Genomic DNA, 27,864 nt, shown 5'->3' with positions numbered 1-27,864 from the left:
GAATAAAGACACAGACCTACTAGAGCATGGACTTGAGGATATGGGGAAGGGGAAGGGGAAGCTGTGACGAAGTGAGAGAGTGGCATGGACATATATACACTACCAAACGTACAGTGGATAGCTAGTGGGAAGCAGCCGCATGGCACAGGGAGATCAGCTAGGTGGTTTGTGACCACCTAGAGGGGTGGGATAGGGAGGGTGGGAGGGAGGGAGACGCAAGAGGGAAGAGATATGGGAACATATGTATATGTATAACTGATTCACTTTGTTGTAAAGCAGAAACTAATGCACCATTGTAAAGCAGTTTTACTCCAATAAATATGTTAAAAAAAAAACCACTACTATATATAAAATAGATAATCAACAAGGACCTACTGTATAACACAGGGAACTCTACTCAATACTCTGTAATAACCTATATGGGAAAAGATCCTGAAAAAGAATAGATATATGCATATGTGTAACTGAATCACTTTGCTGTACACCTGAAACTAACACAACATTGTAAATCAACTATGCACCAATATAAAATTTTAAATTTTTTTAAATATAAAATACGGCCAAGTGACTAGGTTCTCACCAGTGGAATGTACACAGGGGTAACGTGTGCAGCTTTTACATCACTTCCTTAAATGGGAATCACTGCCCTCTACTTCTCTCTTTTCCTCTTCCTGAAGACTGGAACATAAATGTGGCCATAAAATACAAGCATCAAAAATGCAGATGTGGACAACACCCTAGTCAAAAGCGGGGCAACATGATTAAAGTGACCTGATTCCTGGATTCCTGGCTGACCTTGTGAGTCAGAGTCACCTTCCTACTCCTTCCCTCTGGAATATTCAGTGAGAGAGAAATAAACTTGTGTCTTATTTGAGCCTTTATAGATTGGGGTTTCCTTGCTATAGCAGCATGGTGTCTTCTCAGGTAATTGGGGATTCTTGTCCTTACCCACCTAAACTTGGTATATGTCTTGAAACAAGAGAGATGTGGGAAGAGTTATGAATTAAAGGCATAAGAATGTGATAATACTAAAGCTGAAAGAAGTAAATTCCTAACCAGAGACAAAGAAGTGAAAGAAGAAATCTAAGGATGACTGAGGCAGAGGACTCAGCTGAAGAAGGAAAGAAGGGAGAGAAGAGAGTCTGCCTAGTACTGAGCCTCTTGTTTTAAATCAAGAGGAACTTGAAAAATTCTTAGTCAAGACCATTTCACTTTCCTGCCATAATTTAAAGTCAGTAGTGTATTTTTGGCAATGATGGGTTCTCTATACAGGCAAATGTGTTGATGAAGTAAAGTGGTATCTCTCCCCATAAAGCAAATGCCCTTTATTGTGCAAATAGTACAAATAACTCTGAGGTCTCTATCTTCTAATAAAGTGGATTTTCATCTAATTTTTCAACTATACAGCAATAATTAAAGAGATACATGTTTATCTTATTTCTTTCATCCGTATCTAGTCCTCATAACAACTTCAGAAAACGTGCTGTTTCATGACTCTTTGGTCTTTGTAAAATGAAAATAATTTAATCATTCTTAGAATCAAATATTGCCATCTAAAACTTAAATGTGTGTCATGAGGACACCACTACAAGTCTAACATGCAAACATGGCATTTCACTGGCTTTGCCCTCCCACTGAAATGCAATCCCCAATTCCCATAATTCCTTTTCAAGAAAACCTTACTGACATCACTCCCCCATCGTCTATATTACCTATTTCTAGCAATAATCCCCTATCAGTTCATTATGGTTACAATAGTGCTGTATAACAATCTCAGCAGCATACAATAAGGATTTATCTATCTCATGGCTGTGGGTAAATTGATTTATACTGGGCTCAGCTGGGCAATTTTACTGCTCCCACCTGGGCTCATTTACACATCTGAAGGTTGTCAGGGGACCAGCAGACCCTACACTGGGCTCAACTCTAGCAAACTGTCTCTGCTCCACTTGTCTATCATCCTGCTCCTGGTAACAGGAGCAAGCTCAATCATGCAGGCTTTTTTCACACCTTTGGTCATGTCATGACTGTTAACATTCCATTGGCAGAAGCATGGGTCTGAACCCAAAAGAGTAGGGAAATATACTCTGCCTCTTTAGTGGAATAAACTGCAAAGTCACATAACAATGCACATGGATACATGGAGAAGGGAAGAATTAGGGCTATTAATGTGTCCTACCAAAGCCTGTGTATGGGTACTGAAAGGAAAAATTCTTTTTCCACACTCTACTCCCAACACTTCTGACACCAGATGTCTGGGGGATTTTCCCATTCCAAGCAATTCTCTGACATGAGCTGGGTGTCCTATAATTCAATTCAATTCTGACCCTACCTGGAGATAGTGTCAGACCCCAAAGGGTAAGGGCTAAGTCCCACAAGACCGTCCCCTCATTTCAGAACTAGTCGCAAGTAAAGGTTGTCACCTGGGCTTATGACCCACTAGCTACAAATTAGAGTTTCTCACAACCCCCTAATCAGGTCTCATAACTCTCAGGTTTCATAACTCACTAGAATGGCTCACAGAACTCAGGAAAATTGTTTACTTACTAGATTCCTGATTTTCTGTAAAAGGATATAGAGAAGGGTTCCTTTTTCTCCATACCCTCTCCAGCATTTATTATTTGTAGACTTCTTAATGATGGCCATTCTGACTGTGTGAGATGTACCTCAGTGTATTTTGATTTGCACTTCTCTAATAATAAGCAATATTGAGCATCTTTTCATGTGCCTGTTGGCCATCTAGATGTCTTCTTTGGAGAAATGTCTGTTTAGGTCTTCTGCCCATTTTTTGATTTGGTTGTTTGTTTTTTGATACGAAGCTGTATGAGCTGTTTGTATATTTTGGAAACTAATCCCTAGCATCATTTGCAAATATTTTCTCCCATTCCATAGGTTCATTTTGCTTATGGTTTCCTTTGCTGTGCAAAAGCTTTTAAGTTTGATTAGGTCCCATTTGTTTATTTTTGTTTTTATTTCCATTACTCTAAGAGACGGATCCAAAAAAATATTGCTGCAATTTATGTCAAGGAGTGTTCTGCCTATGTTTTCCTCTAGGAGTATTGTAGTGTCTGGTCTTACATTTAGGTCTTTAATCTATTTTGAGTTTATTTTTGTATATGATATTAGGGAATGTTCTAATTTTATTCTTTTGCATGTATTTGTCCAGTTTTCCCAGCACCACTTATTGAAGAGACTGTCTTTTCTCCATTGTATATTCTTGCCTCCTTTGTTATAGATTAATTGACCATAATTGGATGGGTTTATTTCTGGGCTTTCTATCCTGTTCCATTGATCTATATGTCTGTTTTTGTGCCAGTACCATACTATTTTGATTACTGTAGCTTTGTACAACAGTCTGAAGTCAGGGAGCCTGATTCTTCCAGCTCCGTTTTTCTTTCTCAAGATTGCTCTGACTATTCAGGGTCTTTTGTGTTTCCATACAGATTTTAAAATTATTTGCCTTAGTTCTGTGAAAAATGCCATTGGTAATTTGATAGGGATTGCACTGAATCTGTAGATTACCTTGGGGAGTATTTTCATTTTGACAATATTGATTGTTCCAATCCAAGAACACAGAGTATTTTTCCATCTGTTTGCATCATCTTCAATTTCTTTCTTATACTTTTTCAGAGTACAGGTCCTTTGCCTCCTGAGTAGGTTTATTCCCAGGTATTTTATTCTCTTTGATGCAATGATAAATGGAATTTTTTCCTTAATTTCTCTTTCTGATATTTCATTGGCAAGAACCCTCCTATACTGTTGGTGGGACTGTAGATTGGAACAGCCACTTTGGAGAACAGTATGGAGATTCCCTAAAAAATTAAAAATAGAGTTACTGCATGATCCTGCAATCCCACTCATGGGCACATATCCAAAGAAAACTATAATTCAAAAAGATACATGTGGGCTTCCCTGGTGGCGCAGTGGTTGAGAGTCCACCTGCTGATGCAGGGGACACGGGTTCATGCCCTGGTCTGGGAAGATCCCACATGCCACGGAGCGGCTAGGCCCATGAGCCATGGCTGCTGAGCCTGTGCGTCCGGAGCCTGTGCTCTACAACGGGAGAGGACACAACAGTGAGAGGCCCACGTACCACAAAGAAAAAAAAAAAAAAATAGATACATGCACCCCAATATTCATAGCAGCACTATTTACAATAGCTAAGACATGGAATTAAACTAAATATCCACAGACAGATGAACAGATAAAGAAGATGTGGTGTGTGTGTGTGTATACATATATATATACACGTACACACACAATGGAATACTACTCAGCCATAAGAAAGAATGAAATAATGCCATTTGCAGCAACTTGGACAGACCTAGAAATTATCATGCTAAGTGAAGTAAGTCAGACAGAGAAAGACAAATACTGTATGATATCACTTATATGTGGAATCTAAAACAATGATACAAATGAACTTATTTAAAAAACAGAAATAGACTCAACAGACATAGGAAACAAACTTACAGTTACCATAGGGGATGGGGGGGTGGGCAGAAAAATAAATTAGGAGTTTGAGATTAACATATACACACTATTATATATAAAACAGATAAACAACAAGGACCAAGGACCTGCTGTGTAGCACAGGGAGCTATATTCAATATCTTGTAATAACCTATAATGGAAAAGAATCTGAGAAAGAATATATATATATATATATGTATATATATATGAGAATCACTTTGCTGTATACCTGAAACTAACATAACATTGTATATTAACTATACTTCAATTAAAAATAGCTAAAAGAAAATAAAAGGATATGTAGATGGGTAGCACAAGGTATGGGGAAAGTGGCACAGAGCCTCCATGCCCTCTCCTAGTGCAACACCCTCCCAGCACCAAAAGCTCTCTGAACCCCATACTTCAGAGATTTTTATAGAGGCTTCATTATATAGTCATGATTGATTAAATCATTGGTCATTTTGTGATTAAATCAACCTCCAGCCTCTTTCCCCTCCCCTGAGGTTAAGGGGTGGGGCTGAAAGTTCCAACTCTCCAATCACAGGGTTGGTTCCCCTAGCAACCAGCCCCTATCCTTAAGGGCTTTCCAAAAATCACCTCATTAATATAAACTCAGGTGTGGCTGAAAGGGACTTGTTATGAACAAAAAAGGGCTATTGCTCTTACAGGAAATTCCGTGAGTTTTAGAAGCTCTGTGCCAGGAACCAAGAGGAAAACCAAATGTCTGTTATTATAAATCACAATATCACAAGTATACACACAAATCCTCATACATACAAAAACACTCCTATTCTGTAGTCTCCTGCTCATCTGTTGCCTCTCCTTAAGATGTCCTTCCTAAACATCTCCTGACTCAGATATAGTTGCAGCTACATTATTGTGGTAAAAGTAGAGACTAGGAGTCAGCCAACATTATTCATATTCTGGATAAGTCACTAATCAACTATGTAACCAGTGAGAGCTCTGAAAATAATCTCTTCAAGTTTCTTTCCAACTCCTGATTCTCAGTTCTGTGTTTAGACTAACTTCCCATCATTCCATTCTAAGTTCCCACAATCATCAGACATCATCTTCATTCATTTGTTCAGCAAACATCTACTGGGTATCTTTTGTATATTAGGACCTATTCCAGGAACTGGGAATTCAGAGAAATATTAAGCCAATCCTCATCTTCCAGGAATCACAATCTAGTGGATAGAACAGACAACTAAAGCAACAATGCCAATGACAATTTGTAGTGTAAGTGCCTAACAATTAGCTTTTTTGATTGTAATGTAAGTGCCAAACATTAAGCTTTTGATTGCCGAGGCATCCATTTCAAATTCATCTCTAATAAACACATTGAGAGCTACACAACTAGACATAGAACCAGGCCACCCCACCCATGAAGTTCTCCTTTTGGAAACCCTGGGTGACTTAGGTAGCTGACCACTCGAGTGACCCTGCTTTTCCCTTCCTGCACTTTAATTCTCACTTCTGTGTTTTAAATTCACCAATTAACAGTGAACCTGCAAAACTGTAGGCACCCCACACTTGATCCCACAAAAAAGCAGAACCCAAAAGTCCAGGCACAACTTAACTGGACCTTCTGTTCAGCATCTCACAAAGCTGCAGTCAAGGTGTCACCTGTGCTGCAGTACTCATTTGGAGCACGGGGTTCTTTACCAAGCACATTCACTCATTCAGTGTTGCCTGAATTCAATTCCTTATGGTTATGGGACTGAAAGAGGCCATATTTTCTTGCTAGCTATTGGTGGCTGGGGACCACGCTCGGTGTCTAGAAGTTGTACATAGTTCTTGCCTTATGTCTTATAGTCAGTTCACAACATAGGTGAATTTGCTTTCTTCCAGGCCACTTCTTCTAAAAGTTCATCTGATTAGGTCATTCCCATCCAGGATAATCCCCGTTGATTAACTCAAAGTCAACTGATTAGTAACCTAATATTCACTGGTCTCATCTACACTCAAAGGGAAAGGGATTACATAAAACATGTAAACCAGAGAGTGGGAATCTCAGGAGCCATGTTAAAATACTGCGTACGGCACTGTATGTCTGAATCCTTTTAACATTTTTTAGAAATGAGTATAAAGCATGGAACTCCTTTTTTACTTAAGTTGGTTTGTCAAATTATGTTTTATTAACACTGCTAGAAAACAATACACTGGGTCTCAGGGTTTAGAAAGAGAGAAATTTCATGGACATTAGGTCTTGAACCATGGGAAAGGATGAATAACTTGTGACAGCTCTTTGTGTCTCTAAAAACCTATTTTCAGATATTGTAATATTAGACTCTTCTGAATATATCCTCTCAAATAAATACAGTCCATTAAAGGGGAAATATAAATATCTGCATTTAGAAAATGACTGAACATTTTTTATATGTATCAGAATTGCCTATGTAGAGCCAAAAATAGAAGGATATTTGTCCTTATGAGAGAAAATATTTTATATTTTTTATATACTGCTTACTATACAACAACGGGTGGTAACTAAGTTTATTTGTGTTCCAAAGATTTCTTAAAATGATTTGGAAATTAACTCTAAGAAAATAAGAGCCATTGTAAAAATGGTGGATGTCTAAAGGTATATTATTAAATAAATCTTTATAAATTCAGTATTTTTAAAAACCCTAAAATGTATTAATGGCCTATTTTTTGTATTTTGATATATTTTACTTCATTTAATATTCACAATGATTTCTGAACATTTCCTTTACTTTCTCCATTTTCACACTCAGGGTAGATGACTTCAAGACCACACAGCTGGTCAGGAGCACACTTGGGAAGGAAACAAACTAGAGTATTTCACCTCCACAGTCCTCACATTTTTTGGCTATGCCACAGCGGTTTCTCAGTCATTTATCCACCTACTCATTCATTCAGCAAATATTTCTTTAGTGCTTGTTATGTTTCAATAATAGCCATAAGCTCTCGGTAATAGTGGTAAACAAATAGATCTAAGCTTTGCCTTCATGGAGCTGCTAGTCTGGTGCATTCAGAAATTCAGCTTGAATTTTCATCCTCTGTCCAGCCTCCCCTCATCCATATAAAAACAACTAATTCTCCCACTGTGTGTCCACAGCACATTATACTTAGTACTTTGAGAGTACACAGCATATTGTATCATGATTTACTGTACTGTATCCCAGACAATAAGCCAAGCAAGGTGCCTTCCAGGCTCCCTTCCCAGGATGCCTGCCGCACTAATAGGGCACACATCTGTCACAAACCAGAGGATACAAAGGAAAAGGAAGGGAAGGAACACACAACCTGAGTTGCCTGTCAATTTTAAAGAAGGAAAGGGAAGCCATATCATACTAAATGAGATTGCTAAGCAGGAAACCCAAATAATATGGAAACTTATGAGTTTAAAACACATTTTAACTGCTGGAAAGAAACTTAGTCACTGCAAGTTGCCATCATCTCCCTTTTTGAAGCAATAACTTTTATTCCATCAGAATGGCACCTTCAATAAACATTCTGTTAACATATTATTTTGCTGGTTTACTGTCTTGTCACTAGAGTTTAACATTCTTCTCCATACCTCAAGAGCTTCTCCAGAGAGTAATATATGAAAGCAGTGGGTTGCCTATCAAATCCTAGTATTGTTAATCTAAATCCCCATGTATTATCTTGTTTCTCTGACTCTGAATTATATTAGCTCTGAAAATTCGGTGTGATGCCATATTCAGTTTCAGTTAAGAAAATCTTTGTCACCAAAAATTAATAAATATGGTATTACAACATAATGTAATATAACATAACATAAAGAGTTTCAGTAAGAAAAAATATGCTTACAGAAGATGCCATTCTTTCTAAAACTAAAAGACATCTATGGTGATTTGTCCCTGGGGGAAAGACTGACTTTGGATGATTGAATTTGGTATTAAAATAAGAACTTATTAACAACTGGGTACATACCCCTCCATTTATAAGCTCTGGGACTCTGGCAAATCACTTAACTTTTTACAGATTCAGTTCTCTTACCCATGGCATGGAGAAAAGTCATAAAATCTACCAAGTAGAGCTGCTGCAAGGGTTCAATGAACAATGCATATCAAGTACGTAGTTCAGTACCTGACATAAGTAACCTCTCAACAAATGTTAGCTATTTTTATTTAATGTATACATGCTAAGCATTCATGTCTTTCTGTATGGAGCAACTAGACTCTTGAGAAAGACTCAGATACAAAATTAGGAAAAAGTCCACCCAAGCTCTTTCCTATAGAACAATAAAATTTCCAGCTGCTGGAGGAAAATATTGCATATAATCCTGCTCAAGTCTTTTATTAGATTCTTGCTTGACTACTGGGGCCTCTTCTGAGTTTGGCATTTAGAATACTCACTAAATTTATTCTGTGCAGAACTCAGCAACATTCCATTCTCTATGGCTACATGTTATCAGCATCCATTATCTATAATTTTCTTTTTCTATCTTCCTAAAAGAGTTCTCATTGGTTGTGGTTACTAGCTGGGCCTTCTCTTTCTCAATAATTACTTCTTTAACAAAATGTTTTTATTTTGCTCATAAATTATTCTCCCTATGTGCAGTCAGAATTCTTACAACTATTGACACTCTTGTTGCCCTAATCCAGGCCGGTTACCCAGTCTGACCACTAATCATTTTATTAGGCCCATGGTTTCAAGGAAATTCTTCTTTCCTGCACTATATATGGACTTAGAGTATGAGTGATAAACAAGGCATGAGGAAAACATTTAAAAGTCAGAAGAAAATAACAAAACTTCTGTTAAGTGAATTAATGTCATAAATATTAGGTAAACATATTTTTTAGAGATTCCAGGTGCAGACCAGAAACAGAATTTTGACAAGTATTTATCAATCTCCAGCTTTATGACAAGCACTCAAATGAATGCTGAGGGCCCAAATGTAAATAAGAGAAATGTGGTCTCTGCCCCCATAGAGCTTGAAGTCCAGAGGATGAGCAGAAAAGACAAATGCCAAACAATAATTATAGTATAATAAAGGGTGAAGGCAGGGGTGAGGTAAGTACCAGAAGTTATAAGAGTGAGGCAGAGAAAGTCATCTACATGAAAATTTATTATGACTTGTGTCCCCGCAAAATTCATATTGAAGCCCTAACCCGCAATGGGATGGTGTTTGGAGGTGGAGCCTTTGGGAGATAATCAGGTTTACATGAGGTCATGAGAGTAGAGCCCCCAAGATCAGATTAGTGTCTGTACAAGAGGAGGAAGAGACCAAAGCTCACTTTCCCTTTAGCATATGAGGATACAATGAGAAGGTGGTGTCTGCAAGCCAGGAAGAGGGCCCTCACCAAGCCAAACCTGCCAGCACCTTAATGTTGAACTTCCCAGCCTCCTGAACTGAGAGAAATAAATGTCTGTTGTTTAATACACCCAGTCTGTGGTATTTTTGTTTTAGCAGCCAGAGCTGACTAAAACCACTCTCATCTACTGTGTAAGGCAGTGCTACTCAAAGTGTGGGCCATGACCTAGTGCCCATCTGCAAACTATTTGTTACTGGTCCATGATGAGACAAAAATTGGGAGTTTAAGTGTTTGGAAACTTACAGAATTTTATTAAAGGAATTTTATGTCTGCTAAATTTTAATAACAAAAAGATCTTATACTATATGTTTTAAATTCATTTTTCAATATAATACATTTTATTATACTTTATAAAACATTGGTCTGTGATGGACTGTAAATAAAAGTACCAGCTCTTCACCACAGATGACTTAAGAAACCACACTCCGCAGACTACATTTTCCATTCCCCTCTTATGTCTAAGTAGAGTCTTGGGACAAAGCCCGCGCAGCGGTGTATGAGGAGAAGGGATGTGCACCACCTCTGCACCAACACTGGAATGAGGTATTGTGCCTTCTCCACACTCTCTTCCTTCTTTCATCAGCTCCACACAGATGATGTCAAAGTCTGAGGGACAGTAGAGCCATAAAGTAAGAGGAGTCTAATTCCTAAATCATCATGGATAGGAAAGCTGCTCACTGACCAAAACCATCTATATTATGTGAGTATTCTGGGTTGAATTATATTGAGGTCATAACTCCCAATATCTCAGAATGTGGCCTTATTTGGGGATAGGGTCTTTACAGAAGTAATCAATTTAAAATGAGGTCATTATAGTGGGTCCTAATCCAATATGACTGGTGTCCTTAAAAAAGGGAGAAATTTGGTCACAGAGACAGACACACACAGAGGAAAGACAATGTGAAGACACACTAGAAGAAAACAGCCATGTAGCTGGAGTGTTGCATCTACAAGTCAAGGAACACCAAGGATTACCAGCAAATACCAGAGGCTAGAAAACACTAAGAAAGAATTTTCCCTTAAAGCCATCAGAGAGAATATCTGACACCTTGATTTCAGACTTCTAGGCTCCAGACTTGTGAGACAATAATTTTCTGTTGTTTTAAGCCATCCTGCTTCTGGTACTTTGTTACATCAGTCCTAGGAAGTTAATATAATGAATAACAAATAAGCTGTGTAAAACCACTGAAATTAGGAAGTTAACTTAGTTAGCATCACCCTAATGCAGAGAATGTACTGTGAGGAAGTCCAATGTAGACTACATGGTCAAGGACATTATCTCTGCAGTAGAGGCATTTAACAGAGATCTGAGAAATGAGTAGCAATCAGCTAGCAAAAGGAGAGAGAGCGTGCTGGGACAGGGAAAAGGGCTGATCATAGCAAAAAAAGCAGTAGGAATAGCATCTAAGACAGAGCTGAGACAAGAAGAGAATATGGTGGGTCCAGAAACTTAAAAATGTCCAGTATATCTAGAGCATGGAGAGTGGGATGATTGAGGTAGGTGGGTAAGTAGGTAAGTAGCTAGACAGAGATCAGAGCCTCTAGGTGAGAACTTGAGCCAAAGGGGCATTTGTCAGTAGCATTAGGGAGGACAATACGGTTCATAGACAGTCATGGAAAAGGGGAATTGTTTATTAGTTCTGATCCAGTCAAGAAGTTGCTTCACAGACACAAAAAGTCAGTATTGATTAACAGCCCCCTTCCCGCCTCCTGCCCCCCAGTGCCCAAGACTAGAGGGACCCGGAGGAGAGAAGAGAGATGCTGCTGAAAACACAGAGCCATACAACAGCAGCCCTGAGCAGCTGATGTTTTGAAAAGAACATTGAAGAAAAGCAATTAAAAACTGTGGTTAGAAATTGTCTTAGTTTGTTCAGGCTGCTATAACAAAATACCAGAGACTGAGAGACTTACAAACAACAGAAATTCATTTCTCACATTCTGGAGGCTGGAAGTCCAAGATCAAGATGCCAGCATGGTCGGATTCTGGTAAGAACCTTCTTTGTAGTCTGCAGACTTCTCACTGTATCCTCACACCATGGAAAGAGGGTGAGACAGCTCTTTGGGTCTCTTTTATAAGGGCACTAACCCCATTCAGGAGGGCTCTGCCCTCATGTTCTAATCACCTCCCAAAGACCCCATTTCCTAATACAATTACCTTGGAGGTTAGAATTTCAATACACAGATTTTGGGGTAACAGAAACATGCAGACCATAGCAGAACTTAAACACCAAAAAAACTGAAGAAACAGAAATTGAGAAGTCCCACAATCTGCTGTTTGCAAGCTACAGAACCAGGAAAACCAGTGGTATAATTCCGTCCAATTCAGCAGAGAACCAGGGGAGCCAACAGCATAAGTCCTGGAGTCCCTGAGCCCAAGAACCAGGAGCTCTGTTGTCTGAGGGTAGGCGAAGATAAGACTTCCCAGCTCAAGAAGAGAGAGACGTCACCCTGTCTCACTTTTCTGTTCCATTCAGGCCCCCAACAGATTGGATGATGCCCACCCACATTTGTGAGGGTAGATCTTCTTGTCTTCTGAATCAAATGCTGATCTCGGAAACGTCCTACCGACACACTCAGATATGATATTTTACCAGCTATCTGGGAATCCTTTAGCCCAGTCAAGTTGACACATAACATTAGCCATCACATCCAATGAAGCAGCTTTTCCATGACCAACTGCTATGGGATGTGGATCAATGGAGACTAAAGGAAGGGAGAATCCCAGTCAGCCCACAACAGGGACCTTTCCCTTGGCAATGCAAGGCCAAGGGCTGCACTAGCTCTTAGTGAGAAGAGACAGGAAGTTCTACCTAGTTATTATTTATAATGTACTTAAAATGTAATTATGATTAGGTCTTACATGTATAGTTAATAAACTGTACATAGTTCTCATTTGCTAGTGTGGATTCACTAGCAACCCTTTAATTATCTTCATAAAGTTTCTAGTGAAAGAACCTCCTCAGAGAGTGTTAATTAAAACAATAAAAATAGTAATAACAATATCCAAATGATGTTGACTCCATTAAAAATTGCATTCAAAATTTTGAAGTCCAGTGTGGGTAAAACAGGTAAGTAATTCTGCCTAATCCACTTATAAAAATGGTATAAAAGGCTCCAAAATATATTCCTGTCTGGATGTACTACACACTACAATAGAACAGTTCTACTGTATTAATGCTCACCCTTAGCACAGAGTCCACTTTTCACTATTTTATGGCTTCATTTTCATGCCTGTTGTTTTTTCCCCCCACCAATGAGTTAAGTTTTCAAAACCAATATCCCAAAGACCAACCCTCATGTAAAGGAATTAGTCATTATTTTCATGCATAGAGAACAAAGTTTCCTTTCCCCCTGACTGTTGGCATAACACTTTCCCCCACACTCCCACCTCAAAATGCTCACGCCAAAAATGTTGATCTCACAAATGAGAGACATTTGCTATAATAAGTGAAACAAACAGAAGAGGCTATTGTGTTTTGAAATTTGGGAATCTGGAACTTTTAAATTCTGCCTCAGAAAATCAGCCAAAGCTGAAGCAAGCTGTGCGTTTGAATTCCTTGGATGGAGACCACCTGTTCTCAGTGAACTCCAACGGATGAATCTGTTCCCGTGAAACTTCTTTTATTGTGCCTTTGTCATGTACACACACCCTGGGAATTTCACAGATGTTTGTGGAATAAAGGAAGAAAGGTAGGGAGGGAAGAAAGGAGAAAGGAAGGGTAGAAAGAAGGGAAGACGGTCAGCAAGAAGGAGGCAGGAAAGGAAAAAGAAAAAATGTACATATAAGGAAAAGAGTGCATGCTGAGCCAGAACACTGCTGCTGAATCTTCTGTTTCTGTCTGATAGCACGGAGATCACTTTGAAGCATCAAGGTCATGACTGCAGAGAAGGTAGTCAACAAAAAAGGCAAACTTTTCTTCCCTTTTAATGTCACTCCAATGTCAAACAACACAGCAATCTCTAAATTTCACTTGGACATGGGTACTAGGTAATAAAAGCAGCTTGCATTTCTTAGGATAGAGAAATAAACTCATCTGTGTCCTAGAGTCTGCCTCAACTTTTCCTCTACTTGGGTGTTGCTTCCCCAGATTTCCACCCACCTGCCTCCTTGCCATTTAGGTTTTAGATCAAAGGTAATCCCCTTGATGAGGACTTCCCTTTACCCACTAGTAAAATAAATAGCCCCTCTATCTGATTGTCATTGTAGCACTCATCACTAGCTAATATTTTCGTTTGTTTAGCGTCTATCTACCACTGCTAGAATGTAAGCCTCATGAGAACGGTCTTGTTTTCTGCTGTATCCCCAGTAACTAGAAGAATGCTAAAAACAAAGAAGGCTTAAATAAATGCCTGTTGACATAGATTCCCACCATCTTTTCTAAAATTGGTTCAGAACCACTTTGGAGTAAAAAAATAGGCTTTGTAATGTATTATTTTCTAGATTATCAGTTTTCTTTTCCCACAGATCACTCATCCCTGTTAAATTTCTAAAAGGCTGAACAGTGCCTTTATTTAATAACTTAAATTGTTTATGGTTCTTTATTGATTCTTTAAATAAGTGAAGAATGTGTATGCATGTATACTTTTATTAAAAACAAGTATATTTCACAAATTTAAGCCTTCAAAACAGAATTTTGATAATCCAGGCACGTTTTTCAGAGTAATTCAATCAATATCAGAAGTATTTCAGCACATATAGACAAAAAAAAAAAGATGTTTACCAAATAGGTAAACGCCCCATTGGGTAAGAAGTTCTGTGTGTTATAAACTTAGATTTGAAAACTCTCAGAAATCCATGAATTATACAGATTTTATGCAACTGTTTTTTCTATCATTCAATAGTTTCCATAGCAACTTTGGCATTAGATTGTGTATACGCTACCTTGAAGACACAAAGCGTCATTCTCCCTAATCTATTTAAAGTGAAGTACTATGTTATTTCTCAGTGTTATGTTCTGTCTGTTTAGAGAAAAAAATATACTGCCATCCTACACGATGCTGTTGCATTAGTTTCATGTTGTTTGGCTTAATGTAGTTTTGATTTCTACTAAAGATTTCGAGTTGTTAAAAAGAAATAGGGCAAGATAACAATAAAATTAAGGTATTTTCCTTTCTGGTGAGAAGGAAATTTTTTAAAGAGTGGGAGAAGTAAGAATATGGAAGACAAATTTTAAAATTGTATTCTTAAGATTGCAATGGATTAAAAATGAGGATATGCATTTGCAGGAACAGAAGCCCAGGTCATTCCCATTACAAGGTGGTTTCTGGGAACTAAAGAATATTCTGTTTCTTGATCTGGGTGCTGGTTGCACAGGTAGGTCAGTTTATGAAATTGGTGGAGTAGTACACCTAGGGCATGTGCACTTTTCTGAATGTGCACTGTACTTAAATTTAAAATCTTTTAGAACTCAGTCTATTCCAAAAGCCATTTTTTTGTATCTGAGAAGCAAATCTTTTCTTTAAAACGCTAGATAGTGAACATTTTAGACTTTATGAGATATCATTCTATCTTTTGGGGTTTTGTTTGTTTGTTTGTTTATTTGGTTGGTTGGTTGGCTGGTTGGTTTTTTACAACCCTTTAAAAATGAAAAATCATTCTTGAGAGTTGTACAAAAACAGGTCATGGATGACACATGAAGTCAGGATAACTTGGGGTCACCAAGGGAGTGAATGCAGACAGAGAGGAAAGGAGGACCACAGAGTGAACCCTAGGGCCTCCAACGTTAAGTTACACCTATTAAGCCTATTAATATAATAAAGTACATTACTAAATTTCCTAATATTAAGCCTTCTCATTTCTGATTTCGTTATGTTGTACTATTCTTTAATGAGCTACCAAGTTTTCTTTGCTAATGCCTTATTTAGTATTTTCCATTTTTATTTGTAAAGTCAGATAGTTTTACAATTTCCTTTTCTGTAAAATTTTTCTTAAGCTTTGTCATCAATGTCATACTTACATCACAAGAATTGATTTGGAAGTTTTCCTTCTTTCTCCATGCTCTAGAATAGATGAAATAACAAAGAAAGTATCTGCACTTCAAAGTTTTCAGGAAAGGTTTTTACAAATCTGTCTAGGACAAGTGCTGTGCTTTTTGTGGGGTGGGAGGTAAATCTTTTTGATAATGGCAATAATTTAACATAGGGTTTACTCTTTGCCAGACCTTATTCTAAGAACCTACACATATTAATACATTTAATCTTCACAACAACCCAATGAGCTAAGTGTCATTATTATCATCATTATTACATCATCATCATCATCTCCACTTTATATCTGAGGAAACCAAAGCAAGAGATGTTAAGTCAGCAGGTAGAGGGACACTATATTTCGATAGATGGAATTCAATGCAAGAAAATGATTACACAGGTATTGAAAAGCCAAAGGAGTAAGAAGGGAACACTGAGGCAAAGCAAGAGACAACTGTAAAAGACTGGTACCACTCTTAGGGGTGGAGCAACAAAGGGGAAGAGAGTGGAATTACAAGAACCCAGGAGCTTGAAGGAAGAGCCCAGCAGAATGGAGGCTCTGACCTCAGGGGCATGATGAAGCTGTTTCCAGGGATCCCCTTAGAAGCAGAAGGATGGGTGACAAACAGAAACATCAACAAATCAAAAGAAAGCCCATTCTCTACAGCTCCTGACTTTCACCTTTCTCAGTGCTCCCTACCTGCAGAAGGCAGCAGGCAAAGGACCCTGTGAACTGCAGTTCTCAAAGGCCCAGCCCCAGCTTCAGAGAAGAACATTTAGAAGGATGGATTTAGACCTCAGAGGCATATACAAATATCCCCATATCTCTTTCCTCTTGTGTCTCCCTCCCACACTCGCTATCCCACCCCTCTAGGTGGACACAAAGCACGGAGCTTATCTCCCTGTGCTATGGGGCTGCTTCCCACTAGCTATCTATTTTACATTTGGTAGTATATATATATGTCCACACCACTCTCTCACTTCATCCCAGCTTACCCTTCCCCCTCCCCGTGTCCTCAAGGTCATTCTCTACATCTGCATCTTTATTCCTGCTGCCCCAAGGTTCTTCAGAACTTTTTTTTTTTTAGATTCCATATATATGTGTTAGCATATGGTATTCGTTTTTCTCTTTCTGACTTCACTCTGTATAACAGACTCTAGGTCCATCCACCTCACTACAAATAACTCAGTTTCATTTCTTTTTATGGCTGAGTAATATTCTATTGTATATATGTGCCACATCTTCTTTATCCATTCATCTGTCGATGGACGCTTAGGTTGCTTCCATGTCCTGGCTATTGTAAATAGAGCTGCAATGAACATTGTGGTACATGACTCTTTTTGAATTATGGTTTTCTCAGGGTATATGCCCAGTAGTGGGACTGCTGGGTCGTATGGTAGTTCTATTTTAAGTTTTTTAAGGAACCTCTATACTGCTTTCCATAGTGGTTGTATCAATTTACATTCCCACCAACAGTGCAGGAGGGTTCCCTTTTCACCACACCCTTTCCAGCATTTACACAAAAATAAACTCCAAATGGATTAAAGACTTAAATATAAGACCAGACACTATAAAACTCTTAGAGGAAAACACAGGAAAAATACTCTTTGACATAAACCACAGCAAGATCTTATTTGACCCACCTCCTAGAGTAATGGAAATAAAAACAAGAATAAACAAATGGGACTCAATTAAACTTAAAAGCTTTTGCACAGCAAAAGAAACCATAAACAAGACAAAAAGACAACCCTCAGAATGGCAGAAAATATTTGCAAATGAAACAACAAAGGATTAATCTCCAAATTTCCTTTTTGTTTTGTTTTCCCTTCATGTCATTTCTCTTGTATATATGTACTTTCTTCCTTTTCTCTTAATTAGATTATCTCATCATTTATCAAATCAGTTTTTTTCAAATGACTAGATTTTTATTTTATTTTTTTGTTACGTTCTCTAACTCCTTCCATTCTGCCTTTTTCTTCATTAATCCTTTCCTTTGACTTTCATTTGGTTTGTTCTGTTCTTTTTCTATCTTTTGTGTCATAATTTTATGGGTTTTTTTATTGTACTAAGTATGTAAGGCTATAAGTTAACTTCTGAGCATGGCTTAGGATTCTGATATGCAGACTAAAATGCTTTTCAATATGTAACTTCCTATTTTCTTTTTTTCAGGAGAGATTTTATAAATTACATATTTATATAATTGCTCTATTATACCGTTTGGGTTCCCCCCCCCTTTGGAAATTCCAATTGTAAACATGTTGGATCTCCTTTGTCTTTATTCTATACCTAGCTTTTTCTCTCTAATCATTGTATGTCCTTATTTATATTTCATTTGCTTGTTTATTCTCATTTCTTTCTTCTATGTCACTTACTGTGCTTCCTAATATATCTGTTCTCTGTTTTACACTTTGAAATTTAGTCTTCACTTCTAAATTATTTATTTTCTTTTTCTTCTTTCTCTTTTCTGAAATCTACCACTTTCTGCTTCAACTCCTCTAACAGTCTGGCTGACACCTTCTGTTGACTGTTCAGCTTTTCCTGGTTTCTTATATCTCTGATTTATGGTATTAACTGAGAGCTGTAATTGCTACATTAATTTTTTTAATTCACATTAAAATGTTGGTTATAATTTTCATTTGCTTCATGCAATATTTTCCAATGAGCTTTCTTTCTATATAGGGGAGTTTTGGTGCTCTTTTGCACAGTTTTCTTATTGTTTTTGTGTTTGGATGCTGTCTTTAATCCATTTTTGTTATGTATATTTAAATGAGTTGAATTTTCCTAGACCAGCATTAACAAGACCCAGTGAATAGTTTTCTAGGTCTCTTTGTTCAAAAGTTCTCACTGGTACTGCTAAAGTAGTAGACTATTTAAAATACAATCCACAGCTCCTTTGACACTTAAGCACCTAACCTGGTTCAGAATAGCTTCTACCCCCAACTCTAATTTCCCTTGGATCCTTTGCTTATCACTGATACCAAGGGGATATACCTCTTGCCTTCCAAACTGTTTGTTCACTCCCTTTTGGTACCTGGAGTTTTCTGAGACATGTCAGTGACCTCTTGATTTCCCCAGATGCTTTCTGCAACTTCTTTACCCACCTTCCTTAGCAATTACACCCTGTTCTGTCTCAGTCCAGTTCACAGCACTTCCCATTCAGAGATGGGTCTGCTCCTTTTGGGAGTAGATATTGGTTTTTGATTTCTAATATCCACCACTGCTAATCCCTTCTATGTTCCCAAATTCTTCATCCTACCTTCAGCCCCCAGAGCCCCATCATTCCCATGAAGTTGATGTTGATTTCATTTGCTTGGGCCATAATTAAATGTAACCTAGAGTTTGTGAAATCTCTGTTTTCTAGAGAAAAAATTTTTGTTTTGTTTCTATCCTCCTTATGATTTCCAAGAAAAAAATGGGTAAGATTTACAACTAAGCTGCCTATGCTACTATTGTATCCACTTTGATGATTAATTTATTTCTACTGAAACCGTAGGTGCAAGAAGAATTGCCAGTCCTACTGACAATAAAACTACTGGTCGAAAAGGAAGTCAATGTCCTGTATTTATACTTATAAAATTTCCAAAGTATTTTAATTATATCTCTGGGATGCCTTCTATATCTAATGTACTTCTTAATGCCCTCTGTTCTGAAGTGTTGACTCTGTAAATATTTTTTGCCTGAGCAATGTACAATGGAATCATAACATCATCTTTCATAAGGATAATGCATGCTACTAAAAGCCCAGCTAATAGTGCAATTCTCTATTTAATTATCTCCTCTGGCATAATATAACCACCTACTTTCAATTATTATACTCATCATAATTAAGTCATAGAGACACTCTGTCTCTGGATATGTGAATAGTACATTTGAACAAAGGACAGAGTCAGAGTACAACTTGGAATGACTTTCTATTTACTAAAGCATTTTGCTATTACGAAAAGTGTTCCACTTTATACAGATTCTTTTCATGCAGTAGCAAAGACAAATTTTAAGGAAAGCATTTCAAGTAAGTGTCTACAAGTGGTTTGCCCAAGGAGGTTGCACAAACCTGGGTTTGAATCCCAGGGTCTTTGCTTCTTAACTGTAGGACTTTCAAAGCTTCACTTTCTTTATACGTACATAACCCATTCGTCCAAACGTATTACTCTGGGGCACACAGCAACGTCACTCTTTTAATATCCAAATTAGTACATCTCAAATCCCACCCTGTGAATCACAGTTCACACTCCTTCTAGACATTCCCTCCCTTACAAGTGCTGCTTTCTCTGTCCACAGCAAAAATCCCATTTAAAATGGTCAGAGAATATCATCAGCCCATGCAAAGGTACCTCTTCCCTGATGCTGGCTGTCCATACAGTATAGACACTAAACCCAGGCATCCTGGGAAAGTCCAACCAAATTCCTGATAATCGACTTCACTGCTGCCTCCTACAACAGTTCCGGGGGGATTGGGATATGGAAGGATTTTAGCATCATGGATGTGTTAAGTCCAGAACCAGCACTCTCCTTCCAATTACTTAAATCATGGGCACACCACACTTCTCCCTTTACTTACAAGGCACACCTTATTGTTATTATTATTGCCATCATTATGGCAATAGTTAGTACATAGTAAACATTTAATAAACATTTGTTAGGTATATGGATGGATGGGTAGAGCAGCTTCCCCCTACAGTTGTAAAATTAAATGAAAGAATGCATGGAAAGTGTCTAGCATAAAGTAGTATGTGACTTAAGAAAATGTTAGTTCCCTGTCATTTCTGGTGACATTAAGTCAAAAATCTCTAATTTCTTATAAGTTTCAAAACATGATTTTAAAAAGCAACGAACATCCACTTTTGAAATAAAAGAGTTAACCCTTTAGTGTCTGTAGTTACAGATGCAAATGAAATTTAGCAATAAAACTTTACTTCAGTACCAACAACCTTAAAACCGTATCTTCCAATTATGTAAAACACCACTTAAACAATGAATCCACAGACCTCACTTCACCAGTTTCAACCACTGCATCTAAACATTTCCAGTTCTTTTGATTAAAAGGCTTGTTTTTTATCTTACAGCTTGGGAGAAATAAAAAAATAAGGCAAGGCAGCAATGTATTTCCATAGCCAGGGAGAAAGCAGAAATTCTCTGAGAAATTTACCTCTTAAATTTACTTGTATAAGCAAGAGTGTTCAAATTTTTGTCATACTAATTTTCGTAGCTTTTGAAATAATTGTGAATTTCATCCATATTTCCATAGAATATGATTATACTTCTTTTAAAGCAATTTCTTTAATAAACCATTTGCTTCATATTATTATTATTATAACTCTTGATTCTTGATTGTGATTAATTATAATGACCACTTTTCTCCCAGGCTTTCAAATATAAACAATTTTATTCAGCATTGTCTCATACTTTCCATAGTCTCCAGAGAATCCATAACTGTGATGACACATTGTAAATATGAAATATATACTTATGGAATTAATGAAATGTGTGTGATACCACCTATATATCATTTTGGTAAACAGAACCACAAAACTATTGCTGAAGAAGTTTGAAGCCTATGATTGTTCTCTCCTAAGTGCCATTTAAAAAACCACTGTTAAATAAGACAGTGTGCTAGAATTAGGAATTATTATGAAGGTATAAACATTGGGGGAACGGGAATTTTTAAAAATTAGAAAGTGTAGTCTTTCTACATTTTTAAAAATTGGGGGAAAAAAAGAGAATTTAACACACTTGCACTTCCTTCCCAATAAATTCCATGTAAATGTGAACTCAGTAAGTCCCTTCATTAGACTGTCTAGGCCTAAAAAGTTGACAGTGAAATTCAAAAAGATACATGCACCCCAGTGCTCATAGCAGCATTATTTACAGTTGCCGAGATACAGAAGCAACCTAAATATCCATTAGTGGATGAATGGATAAAGATGTGGTATGTAATATATAAATATACATATATATATACCTACACACACACACAAAGAAATACTACTCAGCCATAAAAAGGAATGAAATTTTGACATTTGCAGCAACATGGATGGACTTAGAGGGCATTACACTAAGTGAAATAAGTCATACAGAGAGAGGTAAATACTGCATGAAATCACTTATATGTGGAATCTAAAAAATACAACTAGGGCTTCCCTGGTGGTGCAGTGGTTGAGAGTCCGCCTGCCGATGCAGGGGACGCGGGGACGCGGGTTCGTGCCCCGGTCCAGGAAGATCCCACATGCCGCGGAGCGGCTGGGCCCGTGAGCCATGGCCACTGAGCCTGCGCGTCCGAAGCCTGTGCTCCACAATGGGAGAGACCACAACAGTGAGAAGCCCGTGCACCACAAAAAAAAAAAAAAAAAAAAAAAAAAAAAAAAAAAAAATACAACTAGTGAATATAACAAAAAAGAAGCAGACTCACAGATATAGAAAACAAACTAGTGTTACAGGTGGGGAGAGAGGAGGGGAGGGGAGAGGAGTAATACAGGTGTAGGGGATTAAGAGTACAAACTGTTAGGTATAAAATAAGCTACAAGGATATATTATACAACATGGGGAATATAGCCAATATTTTACAATAACTATAAATGGAGTATAACCTTTAAAAATTGTGAATCACTACGCTGTACACCTGTAACTTATAGAATATTGTACATCAACTGTACTTCAATTTAAAAAAAAAATTCTGAAGGTAAAAAAAAGAAGTTGATGGTGAAAATGACCATACAACACTGATATTCACATCAGGTTGGTTACTAACTGTCTCATCAGATACAGCCAGACCACACTTCTACTCCCAAGGTGGGAGATGAGAACTACCCTGCAGGGAATACATCTTCCCTCTCAATCATCCTGTGAAAATATTAATCCTAAATCAGAAAACAGCATCTGCAAACTGGAAGACAGAAAAACATCTTCCTCTGTCTAGAGCTAAAACCAACTGGACAAAGACTCTGAGCCCCAGAGAGGCCTGGCCCACTTTGACTAGTGAATCTCTTGGCCATGTAAAACCCCAGAGAAACCAGGTGGTTCTGTGAAGATTTGAAGTTTTGTGGTAAAAACAATAAGAGACACACAGACAAAGGATGACATTATGAGATTACCAAGTCCTCTGACCTCAAAAGAATCAAACAGATTGAGTTCTGGCTGCATTTGTGAGTGATTAAAAAACAACCAGAAATGACCAGTTAGGCTCCACTAAGCCCGTGGGGATTAAAGGGCATATCAATAGAGAGTCTCCAAAGAAAGACTGGAGATTCTTTCTGCTAATATACACACCTCTGGGAATTCAGAATTGTTGCATATGGGAATATCAATTACTATACTCCAACCTGAACATACCAGTTACATTTGGAAAGAAGTATTAAATTGAAGCTCTGAGAAGAAGGTAGGCTTGAAATCTCAAAAGAAAGAATTATGAGTAATGAGAAAAACAGAGTAAACAGTAATGATATAAATTCTATACATGTGATATGTAGGAAGCAAAATCATTTAAAACAATTTTTTAAGTATAAACATATTAAAAATTCTGATCTTTGAATATTCTTACATCAATTTACATAATAACCCTACATATTTTCACTGACTGTTGATATATAGCAGTCTAAAACTGAAACTCATAAACTTATGGAATCTAAGAGTTAAAAGGGATTTAGGAGCCTGAACCAAGGTGGCGGAGTAGAGGTCACTCCCTCTTGCAAGAACACCAGAATCACAACTAACTGCTAAACAATCATCGACAGGAAGACACTGGAACTCACCAAAAAAGATAACCCACATCCAAAGACAAAGGAGAAGCCAAAATGAGACAGTAACAGTGGCACAGTCACAATAAAATCAAATCCCATAACTGTTCAGTAGGTGACTCACAAACTGGAGAACACCTATACCACAGAAGTCCACCCAGTGGAGTGAAGGTGCTCAGCCCCACGTCAGGTTTCCCAACCTGGGGGTACAGCAACGGGAGGAGGAATTCCTAGAGAATCAGACTTTGAAGGCTAGCAGGATTTGATTGCAGGACTCTGACAGGAATGGGGAAAACAGAGACTCCACTCTTGGAGGGCACACCCAAAGTAGTGTACGCATCGGGACCCAGGGGAAGGAGCAGTGACCCCAGGGGAGACTGAACCACACCTATCTGCTTGTGGTGGAAGGTCTCCTGCAGAGGCGGGGGGTGGCTGTGGCTCACCATGAGGACAAGGACACTGGCAGCAGAAGTTCTGGAAAGTACTGATTGGTGTGAGCCCTCCCAGAGTCCTCCATTAGCCCCACCAAAGAGCCTGCAGGCTCTAGTGTTGGGTTCCTCAGGCAAAAAACCAACAGGGAGGGAAACCAGCCCCACCCATCAGCTGTCAAGCAAATTAAAGTTTTACTGAGCTCTGCCCACCAGAGCAACAGCCAGATCTACCCACCACCAGTCCCTCCCATCAGGAAACTTGCACAAGCCTCTTAGATAGCCTCATCCACCACAGAGCAGACAGCAGAAGCAAGAAGAACTACAATCCTGCAGCCTGTGGAACAAAAACCACATTCACAGAAGGATAGACAAGATGAAGAGCCAGAGGGCTATGTACCAGATGAAGGAACAAGATAAAACCATAGAAAAACAACTAATGAAGTGGAGATAGGCAACCTTCCAGAAAAAGAATTCAGAATACTGATAGTGAAGTGATCCAGGACCTCAGAAAAATAATGGAGGCAAAGATCTAGAGGACGCAAGGAATGTTTAACAAAGATCTAGAGGAATTAAAGAACAAACAAACAGAGATTAACAATACAATAACTGAAATGAAAAATACACTAGAAGGAATCAATAGAAGAATAACTGAGGCAGAAGAACGGATAAGTGACCTGGAAGACAGAATGGTGGAATTCACTGTCATGGAACAGAATAAACAGAAAAGAATGAAAAGAAATGAAGACAGCTTAAGAGACCTCTGGCACAACATTAAACACACCAACATTCACATTATTGGGGTCCTAGAAGGAGAAGAGAGAGAGAAAGGACCTGAGAAAAAATTTGAAGAGATTACAGTAGAAAACTTCCCTAAAATGGGACAGGAAATAACCACCCAAGTCCAGGAAGCGCAGAGAGTCCCATACAGGATAAACCCAAGGAGATACACACCGAGATACATAATAATCAAATTGGCAAAATTTAAAGACAAAGAAAAATTATTGAAAGCAGCAAGGGAAAAATGACAGATAAGATACAAGGGAACTCCCATAAGGTTAACAGCTGATTTCTCAGCAGAAACTCTACAAGCCAGAAGGGAGTGGCATGATATACTTAAAGTGATGAAAGGGAAGAACCTACGACCAAGATTACTCCACCCGGGAAGGATCTAATTCAGATGCGATGGAGAAATCAAAAGCTTTACAGAAAAGCAAAAGCTAAGAGAATTCAGCACCACCAAACCAGCTCTACAACAAATGCTAAAGGAACTTCTCTAAGTAGGAAACACAAGAGAAGAAAATGACCTATAAAAACACAGGCAAAACAATTAAGAAAATGGTCATAGGAACATACATATCGATAATTACCTTAAATGTGAATGGATTAAATGCTCCAACCAAAAGACACAGGCTTGCTGAATGGATACAAAAATAAGACCCATATATATGCTGTCTACAAGAGACCCATTTCAGACCTAGGGACACATACAGACTGAAAGTGAGGGGATGGAAAAAGATATTCCATGCAAATGGAAATCAAAACAAAGCTGGAGTAGCAATACTCGTATCAGATAAAATGGATTTTAAAATAAAGAGTGTTACTAGAGACAAGCAAGGACACTACATAATGATCAAGGGATCAATCCAAGAAGAAGAAATAACAATTATAAATATATATGCACCCAACACAGGAGCATCTCAATACATAAGGCAACTGCTAACAGCTATAAAAGAGGAAATCACAGTAACACAATAATAGTGGGGGACTTTAACACCTCACTTACACCGATGGACAGATCATCCAAAATGAAAATAAATAAGGAAACAAAAGCTTTAAATGACACAATAGACCAGATAGATTTAATTGATATTTATAAGATATTCCATCCAAAAACAGCAGATTACAGTTTCTTCTCAAGTGCGCACGGAACATTCTCTGGATAGATCACATTTTGGGTCACAAATCAAGCCTCAGTAAATTTAAGAAAATTGAAATCATATCAAGCATCTTTTCTGCCCACAGTGCTATGAGATTAGAAATCAATTACAGGGAAAAAAATTAAAAACACAAAGGCATGGAAGCTAAACAATACGTTACTAAATGACCAAGAGATCATTTAGTGAAGAAATCAAAGAAGAAATCAAAAAATATCTGAAGACAATTGACAATGAAAACATGACGATCCAAAACCTATGGGATGCAGCAAAAGCAGTTCTAAGAGGGAAGTTTATAGCTATACAAGCCTATCTCAAGATACAAGAAAATTCAAAAATATAAAACCTAACCTTACACCTAAAGGAACTAGAGAAAGAAGAATAAAGAAAACCCAAAGGCAGCAGAAGGAAAGAAATCATAAAGATCAGAGCAGAAATAAATGAAATAGAAACAAAGAAAACAATAGCAAAGATCAATAAAACGAAAAGCTGGATCCTTGAGAAGATAAACAAAATTGATAAACCATCAGCAAGATTCATCAGAAAAAAGAGGGAGAGGACTCAAATCAATACAGTTAGAAATGAAATGGAGAAGTTACAAAAGACACTGCAGAAATACAAAGCATCCTAAGAGACTACTACAAGAAACTCTATGCCAATAAAATGGACCACCTGGAAGAAATGGACAAATTCTTAGAAAGGTATAACCTTCCAAGACTGAACCAGGAAGAAATAGAAAATATGAACAGAGCAATCACAAGTAATGAAATTGAAACTGTGATTAAAAATCTTCCAACAAACACAAATCCAGGACCAGATGGCTTCACAGGCGAATTCTATCAAACATTTAGAGAAGAGCTAACACCCATCCTTCTCAAACTCTTCCAAAAAATTACAGAGGAAGGAACACTCCCAAATGCATTCTATGAGGCCATCATCACCCTGATACCAAAACCAGACAGAGATACTACAAAAAAAGAAAATTACAGACCAATATCACTGATGAATATAGATGCAAAAATCCTCAACAAAGTACTAGCAAACAGAATCCAACAACACAGTAAAAGGATCATACACCATGATCAAGTGGGATTTATCCCAGGGAGGCAAGGATTCTTCAATATACACAAATCAATCAATGTGATACACCATATTAATAAATTGAAGAATAAAAACCATATGATCATCTCAATAGATACAGAAAAAGACTTTGACAAAATTCAACACCCATTTATGATAAAAACTCTCCAGAAAGTGGGCAAGGAGGAAACCTACCTCAACGTAATAAAGGCCATATATGACAAACCACATCTAACATCATACTCAACAGTGAAAATCTGAAAGCATTTCCTTTAAGATCAGGAAAAAGACAAGGATGTCCACTCTCACCACTATTATTCAACATAGTTTTGGAAGTCCTCACTATGGCATCAGAGAAGAAAAAGAAATAAAAGGAATCCAAATTGGTAAAGAAGAAGTAAAACTGTCACTGTTTGCAGATGACATGATACTATACATAGAGAATCCTAAAGATGCCACCAGAAAACTACTAGAGCTAATCAATGAATCTGGTAAAGTTGCAGGATACAAAATTAATGCACAGAAATCTCTTGCATTCCTATATACTAATGATGAAAACTCTGAAAGAGAAATTAAGGAAACACTCCCATTTGCCACTGCAACAAAAAGAATAAAATATCTAGGAATAAACCTACCTAGGGGACAAAAGACCTGTATGCAGAAAACTATAATACACTGATGAAAGAAATTAAAGATGACACCAACAGATGGAGAGACATACCATGTTCTTGGATTGGAAGAACCAATAATGTGAAAATGACTACCCAAAGCAATCTACAGATTCAATGCAATCCCTATCAAACTACCAATGGCATTTTTCAGGGAATTCAGAGAACTAGAACAAAAAATCTTAAAATTTGTATGGAGACACAAAAGACCCTGAATAGCCAAAGCAGTCTTGAGGGAAAAAAGCAGAGCTGGAGGAATCAGACTCCCTGACTT

This window comes from Mesoplodon mirus (assembly GCF_964341445.2).
Source record: "Mesoplodon mirus genome assembly, chromosome: 2".
Classification (NCBI taxonomy): Eukaryota; Metazoa; Chordata; class Mammalia; order Artiodactyla; family Ziphiidae; genus Mesoplodon; species Mesoplodon mirus.
Note: the sequence above shows the minus strand (reverse complement) of the source record.